Source organism: Nycticebus coucang, chromosome 8, assembly GCF_027406575.1.
Source record: "Nycticebus coucang isolate mNycCou1 chromosome 8, mNycCou1.pri, whole genome shotgun sequence".
NCBI lineage: Eukaryota > Metazoa > Chordata > Mammalia > Primates > Lorisidae > Nycticebus > Nycticebus coucang.
The window spans coordinates 101,623,174-101,641,142 of record NC_069787.1 but is presented as its reverse complement, the minus strand read 5'-3'; the positions used below and the strand labels follow the sequence as shown (position 1 = coordinate 101,641,142).

At 39.9% G+C, this 17,969-nt stretch overlaps 1 pseudogene; it reads left to right on the top strand.

Moving 5' to 3' along the window:
- Nucleotides 1-1,299: 1,299 nt before the first annotated feature.
- On the top strand, nucleotides 1,300-15,341 carry LOC128591414 (peptidyl-prolyl cis-trans isomerase A-like; annotated as a pseudogene).
- The last annotated feature ends 2,628 nt before the right edge of the window (nucleotides 15,342-17,969 follow it).

Sequence of the window (17,969 nt, the reverse complement as noted above, 5' to 3'; positions counted from 1 at the left end):
GGGGTCTTACTCTATTTTGTGCCACTATAACCGAGCACCACAGACTGGGCAAATTATAATGAACAGACATTTATCAGCTCATAGTTCTGGAGGCTAGGAAGTCCAAGATCAAGGAACCAGCATCTTTCAAGGGTCTTCTGGTTGTGTCATCCCACAATGGAAGGCAGAAAGGCAAGAATGACAGTCCACTCCCAAAGCCCTTTTATAAAGCATTAAAACCCCTCAGGAAGGTGCAGCCATCATGGTCTAACCACCCCTCAAAGGCCTCACATCTCAACACCATTACCTGGCAATTAAATTTTAAAGTGAGTTTTGAAAGAAAAAAATATTAAAACCATGGCATTGAGGAATAGTGCATTCCCAGCTTATTCTATAAAGAACTGCCAGTGAGAAAGAAGGGAGAATTGGGTTGGTCCGAGGCCACTCGAGAACCATCCTGCAGTACTAATCTGCCTGATGGCCCTTCCAGGACCCTGCCTTCTAGCAGAGGAGACACAAGCCTGGCCCACTCACCTCTTATGCTCATTCCCTGATTCCCCACCCACTCAGCCCCATGTTCCTGCCCCTCCAGACTTGTCGCCACCCACCAGATGTGCAAGACTCTCTGAGCCTCATCCTCTGTGTTTTGGTGGGAAGGAGTTGGAGAAGGGGGAGAAGGTGGGGAAACAGCAGTAAGGAAGAATGGCAAAGGGAAGAACCTTGAGGCTTGATAACAGCTGGTGAGAGGAAGTAGAGGAGAGGGGGCCACCTCTTCTCATAGAGAAGTCCTTATGCTTGAGAAATAAGAGGGTAGAATTTGAAGACCATCATGCTCTAAGCCCCCTATTATCTTAATTAAGGAAGAGATGAAGTCAAGCTAAAACTGCACTGCAGTGGGGTGTATCCCATCAGAACACAAGGTAAAATCGAGCCTCTGGGGGTCTAGAAAGGCAGAAGAGAGCAAACAGTCCCAGAAACAGACACAAACACCTGCAAGTATTTAGATGAGCTTAATGAAAACATGAAGCCATGATACAATTGGGGGAAAATGAAGTAAATGTTTAAAAAAAATCATTTGGTGGTGAAGCCTTCCTAAGCATGGATCAAAGGCAAAAACCACAGAAGAAATGATTATTAGCTTTCCAAGTTGGTCCCAGCAGAATGGCTCCCACAGAAAAGGGTGGTGAGAAGAAGAAGGGCGGATCTGCCGTCAACGAGGTGGTGACTCGAGAATACACCATCAACATTCACAAGCACATCCATTGAGTGGGCTTCAAGAAGCCTGCCTCCCGGGCACTCAGAAAGATCTGGAAATTTGCCATGAAAGAGATGGGGACTCCAGATGTGCACATTGATACCAGGCTCAACAAAGCTGTCTGGGCCAAAGGCATAAGGAATGTCCCATACCGTATCCGTGTGCAGTGGTCCAGAAAACATAGTAAAGATGAAGATTCACCAAACAAGCTCTATACTGTGGTTACCTATGTACCTGTTACCACTTTCAAATATCTATAGACAGTCAACGTGGATGAGAACTAACTGGTGATTCCAGACACATCAAATAAAGTTATAAAAACCACACACACAAAAAAAGGAAAAAAATGATTGTTAAATCTTGCTATGCTGGCTCGGCACTTGTAGCTCAGCAGCTAGGGCACCAGCCACATACACTGGAGCTGGCGGGTTCGAATCCAGCCTCAGCCTGCCAACCAATGACAACTACAACCAAAAAATAGCTGGGCATTGTGGCGGGTGCCTGTAGTCCCAGCTACTTGGGAGGCTGAGGCAAGAGAATCGTTTAAGCCCAAAGAGTTTGAGGTTGCTGTGAGCTATCATGCCACAGCACTCTACCCAGCATGACATAGTGAGACTCTGTCTTAAAAAAAAAAAAACTTGCTATGCTAAAAATGAAACTGGCAATGGACTTTGGCAAGGTTCTCAAAAATAATAAGGTGAAAGGAACAAATGTGATGGGAAGATGTCATCAATATTAAATTATGTGCACAGCCCTCCACCACCAAACTCCCTGATCTCTAAAGGGAACCCATCTGAACCTCTTCCCTGAGGTTGGCCCTCACTTCTCTCAGAAAGTCAGCTTGAAAGGACCAGAAAGCAAAGGAGAAATCCTTGGCTTTGAGTTCTAAAGCAGCATTTGTCACCATTAATATGCCAAGGAATAACCTGGGGATCCAGAGCTCTCAGGAGGCATTCAGGCTGCTGGTAAGCAGACCTCACTCTGTCAGGAGCTAAGGTCTGGATGTAGGATAGGAAAGGGGAGAAAGGATCTGTGTTCCTCTTCCACCTCCCAAAACACAACAGCTAAAGGGAAGACAAAAGAGCAAGATAGAGGCCACCCCTGCAGGAAGGTGCTCTTGGTCTGTGCACCAAGAGCACCCAGAGCTGGGAGGATTGGAGACGTCCCAAGAGTAACCTGGGAATCTGAGCATCATCAGCCCAGGAGACAGCAATCTTCAGGCAAGTGGAAGACAGAGGGCAAAGTCCAGTGAGGCAGCTAGGAGGTGCTTCTTACCTTCCTCTCCAGGAGGAAAAGGAAGATAAACAGGTACACCAGCTTCCTCATCTGTCAGCAAGAGGTGACGGGCATTGTCTAACACTTGAAACGTGTTAAAAAATCTCTCACCCAGCTGCTGAGATACTTAGTGTATTTTTTGTACAACATTTGTACCTCTTTCTGAGTGCCTGGCCTTATAACCACAACCTGGATTTTGTGTATATAGTCGTTATGATTTAGTTTCACTATGCACATTTATATCCTTTAACAAACTATAGTATTGCTTTGCATGTTTTTAAAGTGTGTATGTCTCATATTGTAATATGTATCCTGCAAATTGTTGTCTTTCCTCAACAGTATGTCATGAGAGTCATCCCTGTTAATGGGTGTAACTAGCTCATTAACTTTACAATTTTACAGGAAGTAAAGCACAGAATCACTTTTTCTGTTGATGAACACATAGATTGTTTCCAGATGTTTGCTATTATAAATATGCTACTATGAACATTTCTAATCTCCTGGTATATGTATATAAGATTCTTGATGTTTTAGGGGTAGAGTTTGATGAGTCATAGGGTACATTTCTCTTCAAATTTAGAGTCGCTTGTCAAATGTCTGAACCAACTTATATTCACAGCAATGGGGCCCAAGTGTTCCAACTACTCTACATCCTCAATAATTCTTTTTTTTTTATTTTTTTATTTTTTTTATTTTTTTTTTTTTGTAGAGACAGAGTCTCACTGTACCGCCCTCGGGTAGAGTGCCGTGGCATCACACGGCTCACAGCAACCTCCAACTCCTGGACTTAAGCGATTCTCTTGCCTCAGCCTCCGGAGTAGCTGGGACTACAGGCGCCCGCCACAATGCCCGGCTATTTTTTGGTTGCAGTTTGGCCGGGGCTGGGTTTGAACCCGCCACCCTCGGCATATGGGGCCGGTGCCCTACTCACTGAGCCACAGGCACCGCCCCATCCTCAATAATTCTTAATATTCTTTTTAATTTTGGCAACTTGATGTTGTGAAATTTTATCACCTAATTACAATTTATGTTTGTATTTTTTGTGTGGTAGACTGCTAATTTGGTGATCTTCAATGAACTACACCTCCCAACATTCTTGCCCTAATGTAAACCCCTCTGCTTGAACTGAGGCTGTTCCTGTTGGCCTTAACCAAAAGAATTTTGCAGAAATAACATAGGGACAGAGCTGGGCCTAAGCCTTGAGAAAGCCATCTATCTTCTACTTCTACTTCCGTGTCTTTGGGAGTCCCAAGTCGAAGTAAGATGTCCACGTACTATGATGAGAAGCCAGGTGGAACAGTATAGGAGAAGTGGCCCTGGGACTGCACAGAGGAGAGTGGGGAAACCTGGCCAGAACCTCTGAGAAGAGAAGCCCCCCAGTCATAACAGCCCCACTGAGCCATTCCATAACAGGTTTCCCATAACTGCTAATCATCCAGGTTAAGCTGCTGAACGTGGGAGCAAAGAAGCCATATTGCACCTTGAGGTGTCAGGCAGACAACGTGTGGAGCAGAGATAAGCTGTCCTCACTAGGTCCTTCCCAAATTTCTAACCCACAGAGTTGTAAAAATTAGCAAAATAATGGTTTTGTTAAGCCATTAAGTTTTATATAGTTTATCAGGCAACAAGAGATAATAGTCTGATTGACTACCAGTAGGGTTGAGCATCTTTTCATATAGTCACTGTCCATTTACCTTCCTCTTTTTTGTGGAAGTCATTGATATGGTCTGGGTATGAATCCTTTATCCGTCGAGTATGTTACAAATATCTTCTCTGGCTTATCAGATCATTTTGATAATCACAAGCCAAGTTTTTCAATTGTCATAAAGCTGAAATCACCAATCTTTTCTGTTAGACTTTGTGCTTGTTTTATTTTGCAGAAGAAATCCTTCCTAGGTCTAAGACCATACAAATTTCTCTATGTCTTCTGTAAAATTTTTTATGTGCTTTTCATTTTTGTTTTAAATTCACCCAGAGTAGGTTTTGATTATATTGTCAAGTAGAAATTCAATTTTATTTTGTTTCTATTTGAATAACAATTTACCCCATATTATTAATTTAAAAGCCTTTCCTTTTTCCATTGATCAGCAATGTCATTTCTGTCATAAACCAAGTCTCCCATAGAGGGGTGGCTCTATTTCTAAGCTTTATGTTCCACTGGTCTGTTTGTCCAGCCCTACATTTTTAACTGCAACTTTTTAGATTTTTTTGTTATCTGCTAGGTTGAGTTGCCACTTCTTATTCTTTCTTAAAATCAGCTTGACTGCTGGGCAGAGCATGATGGCGGACAGGATCATGCTGTAGCCCACCTCTCCCAAGTCATCAGGTGAGAGGAAGGGGGGTCTGGACCTTTTCCCCACATGGATTATCGGTGTGGACAGACAGCCGGAGATGCGCAGTGAATTGGCAGATTGCTGTATATGAGGTGTAATTTAAAACCACGGACTCTGTTGTAGAAATTTTCCCTGCTTGGCCGTGTTGGCTGGCAGACCCCTCTCTCAAGGAGGACAGCAGTTTGCAATTCCAGGCAAAACCCAACTGACAAAAATTTATTCCTGAGCAGAGTTTGGCACCCGAAAGGGGACCCACTCAGAATCACAAGGAACTAAGCAACCCGATGGAAAATTGAAAGGAAGAGATCCCGCCCGGGAAACAGACATTTTGAATTGTCTGAAATGGCGGGCACCTTCCCCCAGAACAACAGGAGTGATAAAATAGACCGGACCATTCCTGGTGGGGAATATTGGTGTGGGCTGGCAGTTCAGGCTGCACGGCAAACTGGCGGGTGACTGAACTCAAATTCCAGATTCAAAAGTGACACTCTGAGCCACAAAACTGAGTATAAGGTTTCCATGCCGTAGCTGCAGTGGCAGCGACCCAGCAGCAGCCAGCACCCTCCCCCACAGCCGATTGCAGTTGCCAGTTTGCAGGATAACGTGGGAGCAGAGTGGAAGATTTGTGAAGCATAGACTCCTGCACTGAGTTGGGAGGTCGGATAGGAGTGCTGTCTGGAACAGAGTAGCTGAGGTTCCACAACAATTAGGTAAAAAAAACTTTTACAGAAACTCCAAAATGGTGATCAGCCAGGTAGGGTGGTTAGCGTGGTAACAGTAGAAACTGTGAATCAGGTATAAGCCTGGGAACCACTCACAGAGCCACCTGGTGTCCAGAAAGTATATTGCATTATAAATATATTCCTACAAAAGGTGATCCCCATGTCATATATAGAGATGTATATTGCTACATATATACAAGAATAATATTTTTGTGGTTGGTACCTTTTTTTCTCATGATTTTCTTGGAGGAACTATCGTTAATTTTTGTTAATTTTTTATATTTTTTTCTTTTTATTTTTTCTATATTTAATTTTTTTCTTTCTTCTTTTTTAACATTTTCATGAACACCACTTTTTTTCTCCCTTCGCTCTTCCGCTTCTTCCCTTCCTGTGGTTTCAAAGAGTGCTAACATCAGATTTCTAGAGAATTTTTTGTTTGTTTGTTCATTTTGTTTCTATGTTTTTTATCCTTTTTTCTCAATTATTATGATTATCATTATTTTTATTGTAGTTGTTTGTTTGTTGCTGTTCTTGTCTGTATGTCTATGTGTTTCTGATTGTGCATCTGTGGGCTTCTGTGTCTGGTAGCCTTTTTATCTGTTTATTTGCTCATTTGGTCTCAATGAGTTTGGTGTTTCAACATGCAATTCTGAGCTCCCAGCACTCCCCGCCACTCTCACTCTGAGGTCTGGAGGCCTGTCCCCCAGGAGTCCAGATTCTTGGGTGATTTCTCAAGGGGTGTGGACAGGGCCTGGACTGCAGCTGGTCATTGCTGATTCTGTGGCACGGGAGTAAGGAGATGACAGTCAGCTGAGAGGGAACCAGACCAGAGCAGCAGTGCCCTGAGGTGCAGAACAGCAGCCGTTTTTGGCAACAATACAGCCCACCCCCAGATATTCCAAAGCCACAACCCCTGTCTCCCTGGGCAACCAGAGGAGCCCGGGCATCTTCTCAGATGGCAACCACTGTGGAACAGATCTGGGACCGAAACACAGGCCTCATGAGTAACAGGTTTGCCTGTGGCAGTACCAGCCTGGGTGGAGCGTGGGGACTAGAAAACACACGCACAGAGCCGAGAAATTCCCAGGGCGGGGCTGACCCAGAGGACCGCTATACTGAGCCTAACACACACCCGGCCCTCGGGGGATCATCAGCCTATCCACAAAGGAAGGCAGGAGGCTAGAGCTGACTGTGCTACAAATACAAACCTGCAGGAGTAAAGATAGGGCCTGAGGCACAGGTTCTGGGAACTCAAAAGAGCTTCTCTTCTGCAGAGGAATTTAGCAGGGACAGAAACAAATTCCAACAAAGTTGTTCTGTTCTTTCAGTAACATCAATCAGGGGTGGGGCTGGAACTGAGTGAACACCCCCCCACCTCCATCAAGCGCCCGAGGTTGTCGGGCCTCACACCCCCTGCTGGACAGAGGCAGAGAGCAGCGGTGTGGCTGAGCAGATACAGATTTCCTTGTGATTCAGGCAAGTACAAACCCCTGGAGTATCTGTTCACAGGAGGCAACTAAGTCACAGCCCTGCAGGGCTATCAGTGACTGGGTATGACAGAGGTGCAAGGTGGGGAAGGAGGCATCAATATTCCCAGACTATTCTATTTGCTGGGTGGGTCCTCCTGACTTCACGGAGCACCAAAGCAAGTCATATTTGAGTTGTCACCAGAACCCTGCGATCCAGTTCCCAGAAAACTTTGAAACTCTCACACCTGAGACAGATGCTTACTGAGACAATTGATTTGGACCTTTTGAACTGAGCCAATGGCCAGAGGACTATTCAAGTGGTGCTCTGGGTGTGTGGTTGCAGGAAGGTTTGATTTTCCTTTTCCAATTTTTGCCTATGGGGGGCAGGGTGACTTAATTGCTGGTATTTCTCCACAGCTGAGACTTCAACCCACTGTAACTGTTTCACTAGGGTCGAACAGAAACCAGCTGAAAACAAGACAGAACCACTTATCCCTACGACACCAAATACATCCCCAGTTTCTCAGGCCATAGTGCTGTACGGGTCCTCAGCAAAGTTCCAGGGGAAAAGTCAAACGGTGTAAAATAATCATGGGGCAGAATCAGTGGAAAAATTCTGGTAACATGAATAACCAGAATAGATCAACCCCCCAAGGAAAGATATGGCAGATGTAACTGAAGATCCCATTCATAAACAGCTGGCCAAGATGTCAGAAATCGAATTCAGAATTTGGACTGCAAACAAGATTAATACAATGGAGGAAAATTTGGAAGTAGAAATTCGAAGAGCAATTCAAAAGTCAGAATTACAAATTCAAAGAGAAATTCAAAAGTTCTCTCAAGAATTTAATGAATTTAAAGACAAAACCATAAAAGATTTTGATGCACTGAAGCAAGAATTAGCAGCCCTCAAAGATCTGAAAAATACAGTAGAATCCCTCAGTAACAGAGTGGAGCAAGCAAAAGAAAGGATTTCTGACATTGAAGACAAAGCTTTTGAATGCTCCCAAACTCTCAAAGAGGAAAAGAAATGGAGAGCAAAAATGGATCATTCTCTCAGAGAGCTCTGGGATAATTTGAAGAAGGCTAATATCCACCTCATTGGAATCCCTGAAAGTGATGAAATGGCCTTGCAAAGCACAGAGGCCCTTCTCCATGAAATTATGAAAGAGAATTTTCCAGACATGCCTAGAGATTCTGAAATTCAGACAGCAGACAGCTTCAGAACCCCAGCACGACTCAATCCGAATAAGACATCCCCCAGGCATATCATAATTAACTTCACTAGTGTTAATATGAAAGAGAAAATTCTGAAAGCAGCCAGACATAAGAAATTCATTACCTAGAAAGGGAAGAATATTAGAATGACTGCACATCTCTCTGCTGAAACTTTTCAAGCCAGAAGAGGATAGTCATTGACTTTTAATCTCCTAAAACAAAATAACTTTCAACCCCAGATGCTGTATCCAGCTAAACTGAGTTTCATTTATGATGGAGAAATTAAATACTTTAATGATATTCATATGTTGAAGAAATTTGCCATAACCAATCCAGCTCATCAGGATATTCTCAGACCTATCCTCCATAATGACCAGCACAATCCTCTACCACAAAAATAAACTCACTCAGGAACTTTTAATCAAACTCCAACTTCCACAGTGGCAAAAGGACTAAAAGTATCCACTGGACTTTCGAAAATCTCGATACCCGAAATTTTACCACACTTATCAATATTCTCCATTAATGTGAACAGCTTAAACTGTCCTCTAAACAGGCACAGGTTAGCTGATTGGATACAAAAACTCAGGCCAGATATTTGCTGCATACAATAGTCACATCTTACCCTAAACGATAAATATAGACTCAGGGTGAAAGGATGGTCGTCCATATTTCAGGCAAATGGTAGCCAGAAAAAAGCAGGTGTTGCAATTCTATTTGCAGACACAATAGGCTTCAAACCAACAAAAGTAAGGAAGGATAAGAATGGTCACTTCATATTTGTTGAGGGTAATACTCAATATGATGAGATTTCAATCATGAATATTTATGCACCCGGCCAGAATGTGACTCAATTTATAAGAGAAACTCTAACAGACATGAGCAACTTGATTTACTGCAGCTCCATAATAGTCAGAGATTTCAACACTCCTTTAGCAGTGTTGGATAGATTCTCCAATAAGAAGCTGAGCAAAGAAATTTTAGATTTAAACCTAACCATCCAACATTTGTATTTAGCAGACATCTACACAACATTTCATCCCAACAAAACTGAATACACATACTTCTCATCTGCTCATGGAACATACTTCAAAATCGATCACATCATAGGTCACAAGTCTAACCTCAGTAAATTTAAAGGAATAGAAATTATTCCTTGAAAAAAAAAATTATTCCTTGCATCCTCTCGGACCACCATGAAATAAAAGTTGAACTCAAAACAACAGGAATCTGCATACTCACACAAAAACATGGAAGTTAAATAACCTTATGCTGAATGATAGCTAGGTCAGAGGTGAGATCAAGAAGGAAATTGCCAAATTTTTGGAACAAAATGACAATGAAGATACGAATTATCAGAACCTCTGGGATACCACAAAGGCAGTCCTAAGACGGAAATTTATAGCACTGCAAACCTTCCTCAAGAGAATGGAAAGAGAGGAAGTTTACAACTTAATGGGACATTTCAAGCAACTGGAAAAAACAAGAACATTCCAACCTCAAACCTAGTAGAAGAAAAGAAATAACCAAAATTAGAGCAAAATTAAATGAAATTGAAAACAAAATAATTATACAATAGATCAATAAATCAAAAAGTGGGTTCTTTGAAAAGGTCAATAAAATAGATAAGCCTTTGGCTAACCTAACCAGGAAAAAAAGAGTAAAAATCTCTAATCTCATCAATCACAAACGACAAAGACGAAATAACAACAGACTCCTTAGAAATTCAAAAAGTCCTTAATGAATATTACAAGAAACTTTATTCTCAGAAATATGAAAATCTGAAGGAAACTGACCAATATTTGGAAGCACGTCACCTTCCAAGACTTAGCCAGAATCAAGTGGAAATGTTGAATAGGACAATATCAAGTTCTGAAATAGTATCAACCATACGGAATCTCCCTAAAAAGAAAAGCCTGGGTCCAGATGGCTTCACGTCAGAATTCTACCAAACCTTTAAAGAGGAACTAGTACCTGTATTACTCAACCTGTTCCAAAAGGTAGAAAAAGAAGGAAGACTACCCAACACGTTCTATGAAGCAAACATCACCCTGATCCCCAAACCAGGAAAAGACCCAACAAGAAAAGAAAATTATCAACCAATATCACTAATGAATATAGATGCAAAAATATTCAACAAGATCCTAACAAATAGAATCTGGCAACACTTCAAACAAATTATACATCATGATCAAGTCAGTTTTATCCCAGGGTCTCAAGGCTGGTTTAATATCCGTAAATCTATAAGTATAATTCAGCACATAAACAAATTAAAAAACAAAGACCATATGTTGTCTCAATTGATGCAGAAAAAGCTTTTGATAATATCCAGCAGCCCTTCATGATCAGAATGCTTAAGAAAATTGGTCTAGAAGGGACATTTCTTAAACTGATAGAGGCCATCTACAGCAAACCCACAGCCAATATCGTATTGAATGGAGTTAAATTGAAATCATTTCCACTCAAATCAGGAACCAGACAAGGCTGCCCATTGTCTCCACTGCTCTTTAACATTGTAATGGAAGTTTTAGCCATAGCAATTAGGGAAGAAAAGGTGATCAAGGGTATCCATATAGGGTCAGAAGAGACAAAACTTTCGCTCTTCGCAGATGATATGATTGTATATCTGGAAAACACCAGGGATTCTACTATAAAACTCTTAGAAGTGATCAAGGAATACAGCAGCATCTCAGGTTACAAAATCAACATTCATAAATCGGTAGCCTTTATATATACCAACAATAGTCAAGCTGAAAAAACAGTTAAGGACTCTATTCCATTCACAGTAGTGCCAAAGAAGATGAAATACTTGGGAATTTATCTAACAAAGGACGTGAAAGATCTCTATAAAGAGAACTATGAAACCCTACGAAAAGAAATAGCTGAAAACGTTAACAAATGGAAAAACATACCATGCTCATGGCTGGGAAGAATCAACATTGTTAAAATGTCCATACTACCCAAAGCAATATACAATTTTAATGCAAGCCCTATTAAAGCTCCACCATCATACTTTAAAGGTCTTGAAAAAATAATACTTCGTTTTATGTGGAATCAGAAAAAACCTCGAATAGCCAAGACATTACTCATAAATAAAAACAAAACAGGAGGAATCACACTACCAGACCTCAGACTGGTAATCACTGAAAGTGATTTAAACAGCATGGTACTGGCACAAAAACAGAGAAGTAGATGTCTGGAACAGAATAGAGAACCAAGAGATGAACCCAGCTACTTCCCGTTATTTGATCTTTGACAAGCCAATTAGAAACATCCAGTGGGGAAAAGATTCCCTATTTAACAAATAGTGCTGGGTGAATTGGCTGGTAACCTGTAGAAGACTGAAACTGGACCCACAACTTTCACCATTAACTAAGGTAGACTCTCACTGGATTAAAGATTTAAACTTAAGACACGAAACTATAAAAATACTAGAAGAGAGTGCAGGAAAAACCCTTGAAGATATCGGTCTGGGCAATTGAAGCAGCTTCAAAAATACACTACTGGGACATGATCAAACTAAAAAGCTTCTGCACAGCCAAGAACACAGTAAGTAAAGCAAGCAAACAGCCCTCAGAATGGGAGAAGATATTTGCAGGTTATGTCTCCGACAAAGGTTTGATAACCAGAATCCACAGAGAACTCAAACGTATAAGCAAGAAAAGAACAAGTGATCCCATCACAGGCTGGGCAAGGGACTTGAAGAGAAACTTCTCTGAAGAAGACAGGAGCACGGACTACACACATATGAAAAAATGCTCATCATCTTTAATCGTCAGAGAAATGCAAATCAAAACTACCTTGAGATACCATCTAACTCCAGTAAGATTAGCCCATATCACAAAATCCCAAGACCAGAGATGTTGGCGTGGATGTGGAGAAAAGGGAACACTTCTACACTGCTGGTGGGAATGCAAATTAATACATTCCTTTCGGAAAGATGTTTGGAGAACACTTAGAGATCTAAAAATAGATCTGCCATTCAATCCTATAATTCCTCTACTAGGTTTATACCCAGAAGACCAAAAATCACATTATAACAAAGATATTTTTACCAGAATGTTTATTGCAGCCCAATTCACAATTGCTAAGTCATGGGAAAAGCCCAAGTGCCCATCAATCCATGAATGGATTAATAAATTGTGGTATATGTACACCATGGAATATTATGCAGCCTTAAAGAAAGATGGAGACTTTACCTTTTTCATGTTTACATGGATGGAGCTGGAACATATTCTTTTTGGTAAAGTATCTCAAGAATGGAAGAAAAAGTATCCAGTGTACTCAGCCCTACTATGAAACTAATTTATGGCTTTCATATGAAAGCTATATCCCAATTATAACCTAAGAATATGGGGAAGAAGGAGAGGGAGGGAGAGGGAGGAGGGAGGGGAGGGAGGGTGATTGGTGGGATTACGCCTGTGGTGCATCTTACAAGGGTACATGTTAAACTTAGTAAATGTAGAATATAATTGTCTTAATACAATAACTAAGAAAATGCCAGGAAGGCTATGTTAACCAGTGTGACGAAAATGTGTCACACTGTTTATAAAACCAGTGTATGGTGCCCCATGATCTCATTAACGTACACAGCTATGATTTAATATTAATTTAAAAAAAAAAAATCAGCTTGACTATTCTTGGCCCATTCTTATCCCATCATCCGGGATGAATGTCCTTTCATGTAAACTTAACAATCAGGTTGGCAAATTCCAAAATAAACCCTATAAATATTTTGATTTATAGAATACTTTAGGGAGAATTTATATTTATGCTATTGGGCTTTCCTATCCACAAATGTGATATATTACTCCATTTATTTAGGAACCTTTCAATGTCTTTCAATAAAGTTTAATAATTTCTTCAGAAAGGTCACAAACATTCATTCTGAGATTTATTCTTTTGTACCTTACATTTTTGTTGTTGTTGCTACTGCAAATGGTATTTTTGAAATTGTATTTTCTGACTATTCATTTCTGGTAAATAGGAATGCATTTAATTTTTGTACATTGACCTTCTGTCTAGCAACCATCCATCATATTAATTCTAATGTTTCCATGTAGATAATCACATGACTCTCAAATAATAATTTTCCTTTCTTCCTTTACAACTATTTTATCTACATGTTCTTTTTCTGGTCTTTCTTAATGTGTGAACCAGGACCTCTAGTAAAATGATGGATGAAACTCACACATGGAGGAATCCTTTTCCCATTCCTAATTGTAAATGTTCCTTCTAATCCTTCCCAAAACTGTATCATATTTCCAATAGGTATTTTGAACATACCTACATGTATGATTTTTGTATGTTTTTAAAATATGTGAATAATGACCATATACTTCCCCCCTTTAATCTTACTATAGGGAAATTTATGAATAATTTTATAACATTGTCAGTCATGCATTCTGGGATGAAGCTAATGATCATGTCTTGGTTTTTTTCTATTTGCCATTAGATTTAGATTTCTAGTATTTTGTTTAAATGTTTAATTTATTTCCTTGAGTGCTACTGGTCTGTACTTTTCCTTTCCTGTACTGTCCTTATCTTATTTAGTATCAAGGTAATACCAGTCTCATAAAATGAATTGGGGGATTAGTTCTTTTTCCCCTACCCTTTTCTCTGGAGGGGTTGATATTACAGAAAAGCTTGATAGACTTGCCTATAAAACCACCTCAGCTTGGTTTTGCTTTTTTGTTTTAGATTTTTTTAGTTGCTTTTCATTATTTGCAGATTCTGTATTTGGAATTTCACCTACTCCTTAAAAATGAGTCTGTAATCCCAAAATCAATACTTGTGGTGCTCTCCTGGTCATTTGTAGACATGTGCAGAGTGGTGAAAACTTGAGCCTCCCTACACCCACATTCCCAGCAGAGGATGAACAAGGCAATGCTCTGCCTTCCTATTTCAACTCTCATATTGTAAACAAATATCTTTTGTGCAGTCTAGTTAGCTGGTGACTTTGGGGTGATTTTCTGTTTTAAATGACCTCCAAGTACAGTGTTAAAGTGCGGTCTAGTGCTCCTGAGTGCAAGAAGCTGTGATATGCCTTAGGTAGAAAATACATGTGTTGGATGAGTTTCCTCCAGGCAGGCATTACAGTGCCGTTGCCTGTAAATTCAATTCTAATGAACCAGCAATCAAGAAAAAGGAACAGGAAATTCTTTGATCTATATATGAAGCTTCTCCAGAAAGTACGAAAATAACATTTATGGTGCATGATGAAGTTATGAAAAAGATATAAAGTGGCTACATTTGTGGATTCATGGAATGACAATGGATATTTTTAAAAACCATCGTTACAGCATTGTTGTTGAGGCTGAAAGCCAAAGAAAATGCAGTCGTTTACTTACGTCAGGAAAATGTTAAACCCTTCTCACTGTAGCATACATTTCAAAACACAGCACAATGTGAAAAATGTTGAACTTTCAGGTGAGGCAGAGTCTGCAGATTAGGAGCCTACAGGAGAATTTTTAAATCATCTGCTAACTCTCATATAGGAAAAGGGTTATATTGAAGAGCAAGTTTTCAAAATTGATGAGGTTGGCTTGTTTTAAAAGGATATTGAGGTTTTGCAGATATTGCCACTTTCCATAGTCTCCTGTTCCCAACCATAGTCAACTCCACCGTGTTCTTCAATATTGCCACCAATGGTGAACCCTTGAATCGGTTCTCCTGGAAGCTGTTTGCAGACAAATGTCCAAAGACAGCAGAAAACGTTCGTGCCCTGAGCACTGGAGGGAAGAGATTTGATTATAAGTGTGCCTGAAATCCCAGGGTTTATGTGCCAGGGTGGTGACTTCACACACCATAATGGCACTGGTGGCAAGTCTGTCTACAGGGAGAAATTCGATGATGAAATTTCATACCGAAGTACACAGGTTCTGGCTTCTTGTCCATGGCAAATGCTGGACCCAATGCAAATGGTTCCCAGTGTTTCATCTGCACCACCAAGACTGAGTGGTTGGATGGCAAGCATATGGACTTTGGCAAGGTAAAAGAGGACATGAGTGTTGTGGAAGCCATGGAGTGCTATGGCCCCAAGAATGGCAAGACCAGCAAGATCACCATTACTGACTGGGGATGGCTGTAATAAATTTGACTTAATGTTTTATCTTAACCAACAGACCATTCCTTCTGTAACTCAGGAGAGCACTCCTCCACCCCATTTGCTCGTAATGTCCTATGATCTTTGTGCTCTCATTACAGTACTTTGGGTTTCATAATTTCCTTATTCCCCTCCATGTCTAGCTGGATTACAGAGTTAGGTTTATAATCACGAAATAAAAACTAAATAATGCAAATAAATAAATAAAAAGGATATGGACAAATGAATCTATATGATGCAAACATAATTTGAGTTGATGAGAATGTTGTGGCCATAGACATGCAGGAAGCTAACCCTGTGTTTTCCCTGGTAGCAATAAATAGTTCAGGTTTCACTAATTTAGTGTTTGGGGCATCTTTGTAGAACATAATTACCATGGCAACTAGAATTGACTGTATTTCAATGATTATCAGATAACTTGGGTTTTCTGTTTCTTCTTGCGTCAGTATTAACAAATGCTATGTTCCGAGAAAATATACATTTTGTCTAAAATTGAAAATCAATAGGAGTGAAGTTGTTCACAGTATATGTTTATCCCCTAAATAAATGCAGTGTCTAGTAATTCCTCTTTTTTGTTAATGCAATATTGCCCCCAGAATCTGAATGCCCCAGAACTCAAACTACTTAGAATCCAAACAAAAAATTCTAGCAAATTTTGCCTGAAATCCAAACTCTTCTTTGGAATCCTAACACCTAGCATGTTCTTTGTGTGTTTTTGTGTGTACCTTTCCCCAGTTTCCCCATTGCTCAGGCCACCCATACACTTTATGGTTCAGTTCATTGTCAGAAGCTGAAGTGACATCTTGCGTGATTTTCGCTGCTAATTTTAAGATTTTGTACCTGTTTTGTGTTTTTTTTATATGTAATAATAATTAAGTGTATTTGCCACTGGTCCTAAAAATTGTAGTGAAGAAATTAAGAGTAAGAGGGAAGCTGTTAGAACTGCTAAGAAAGATCTTATCACTAAGCACAAAAGCAGTACACATGTGGATGATCTCACTACTATGTTCAGGATGCCTACATTGACTGCTGTTTGTACAATTTTGAAAAATAAAAAGACTATAAAAGCAGCTAAGGTTGGGGTTGTGATGCTGACCTCTAGAAAATCAAAAAGTATGGAAGAAATGGAAAAACTCCTCTTAGTTTGGATTAAAGAAAAACAGCTGTCTGGGGATGTGACTTCTGAGACAATAACTTGTGACAAAGCCAAGGTCTTTTCACGATGATTTAGTGAAAGGCATGCCTGATACTAATGCTCAAATGAGGAGTTTAAAGCCAGGAGGGAGTGGTTCCAGAACTTTAAGAAAAGGACTGGGATCCGTAGTGTTGTTATGCTCAGAGAGGCTGCCAGTTCTAATTCAGAAGCAGCAGAAAAGTTTGTAAAGGAGTTTAAGGAGGCTCTGAACAGTGAGGGATGTGTTTTCAACCAAGTGTTCAATTGTGATGAAACAGGTCTTTATATTTTTAGGTTTTTGTATTTTTAATTTTATTAATTTAGATTTCTATTCAAATATTATTATTTGATATTTCACCTTAAAACCCAGTGTATTTACTGTTAAAATCATTTTGAAAATTTGAGTTTGTAAGGTCTAGGAATGGATTAATTCAGTTTCTATTATTTTAGAGGGGAAAAATTGTCTTGGAACTTGAATGATTTGGAACTCAAATGGGGTTCTGGAACAGATTAAATTTGGATTCCCAGGTATCACTGTAACGTTCTTTAATTGTGCCTTCTTGTGTCTGTGTCTCTCCTTTTTTCATGGTGACATCAGTCATACTGAATCAGGGCGCCACCCTATTCCCATATGACCTCATCCTAATTAATTATATCTACAGTGACCCTATTTCCAAATAACGTTATTTCATTGCTGCTTCCTTTTATGTTGTTCTTGAGAAGACTGATGAAAGCTTAATTTTCTTACATATTTAAGTAATTTTATAGTTTTGCCTAGAAGCCCTCAGAATTTTTTTTGTCTTTAAAGTCTAATAGTTTTACTTGTCTATGTTGCAAATTTAAAATGAGATTATTTTGGAAAACTTTCCAAGGCAATTCTCCGTGGATTGCTCATGTCCTATACATACTGTAGGTGAGGCACTGACTACCAGATGGTCAGGCCATCTTTTCAAGGTAGTCAGCCTCAGAAGACGGAGATGGTGTCATTTTCAGAACTAAGGGAAGACATACTTACTGTCTCATATGAGGGAGCAAAGGAAAGAGATCCTTTCTAACCATTCTGAAATATTGAGATCCCCTACCTAAACTCAGGGATGTTTTCTATAATGCTGTACTGATGTCCTATTTATATCATCCTTTGAATACTGGAGCTCAGGGACCCAGTATAAAAATGATAGTACTTTGGGCCCTGGGTGCTGCTACTGCTGTGAGTAATACATTTTCTTTTCTCTCTGATCTTTTTGTCTCTTATTTTCTACTCGTATCCATACAACTATTGCAAACTAATTTGTCAGCTTGTAAGTAGAATGAAATGTAAGACCCTTTACGGTTCTCAACAACATGATGAACACTTTTAATGTGGTTATTCAATTTTCTTTTATTTCTGAAATGTTTTCTTAGATGCAGTTTTAAATATTTATTTTGTTCCTGTGTTTTTT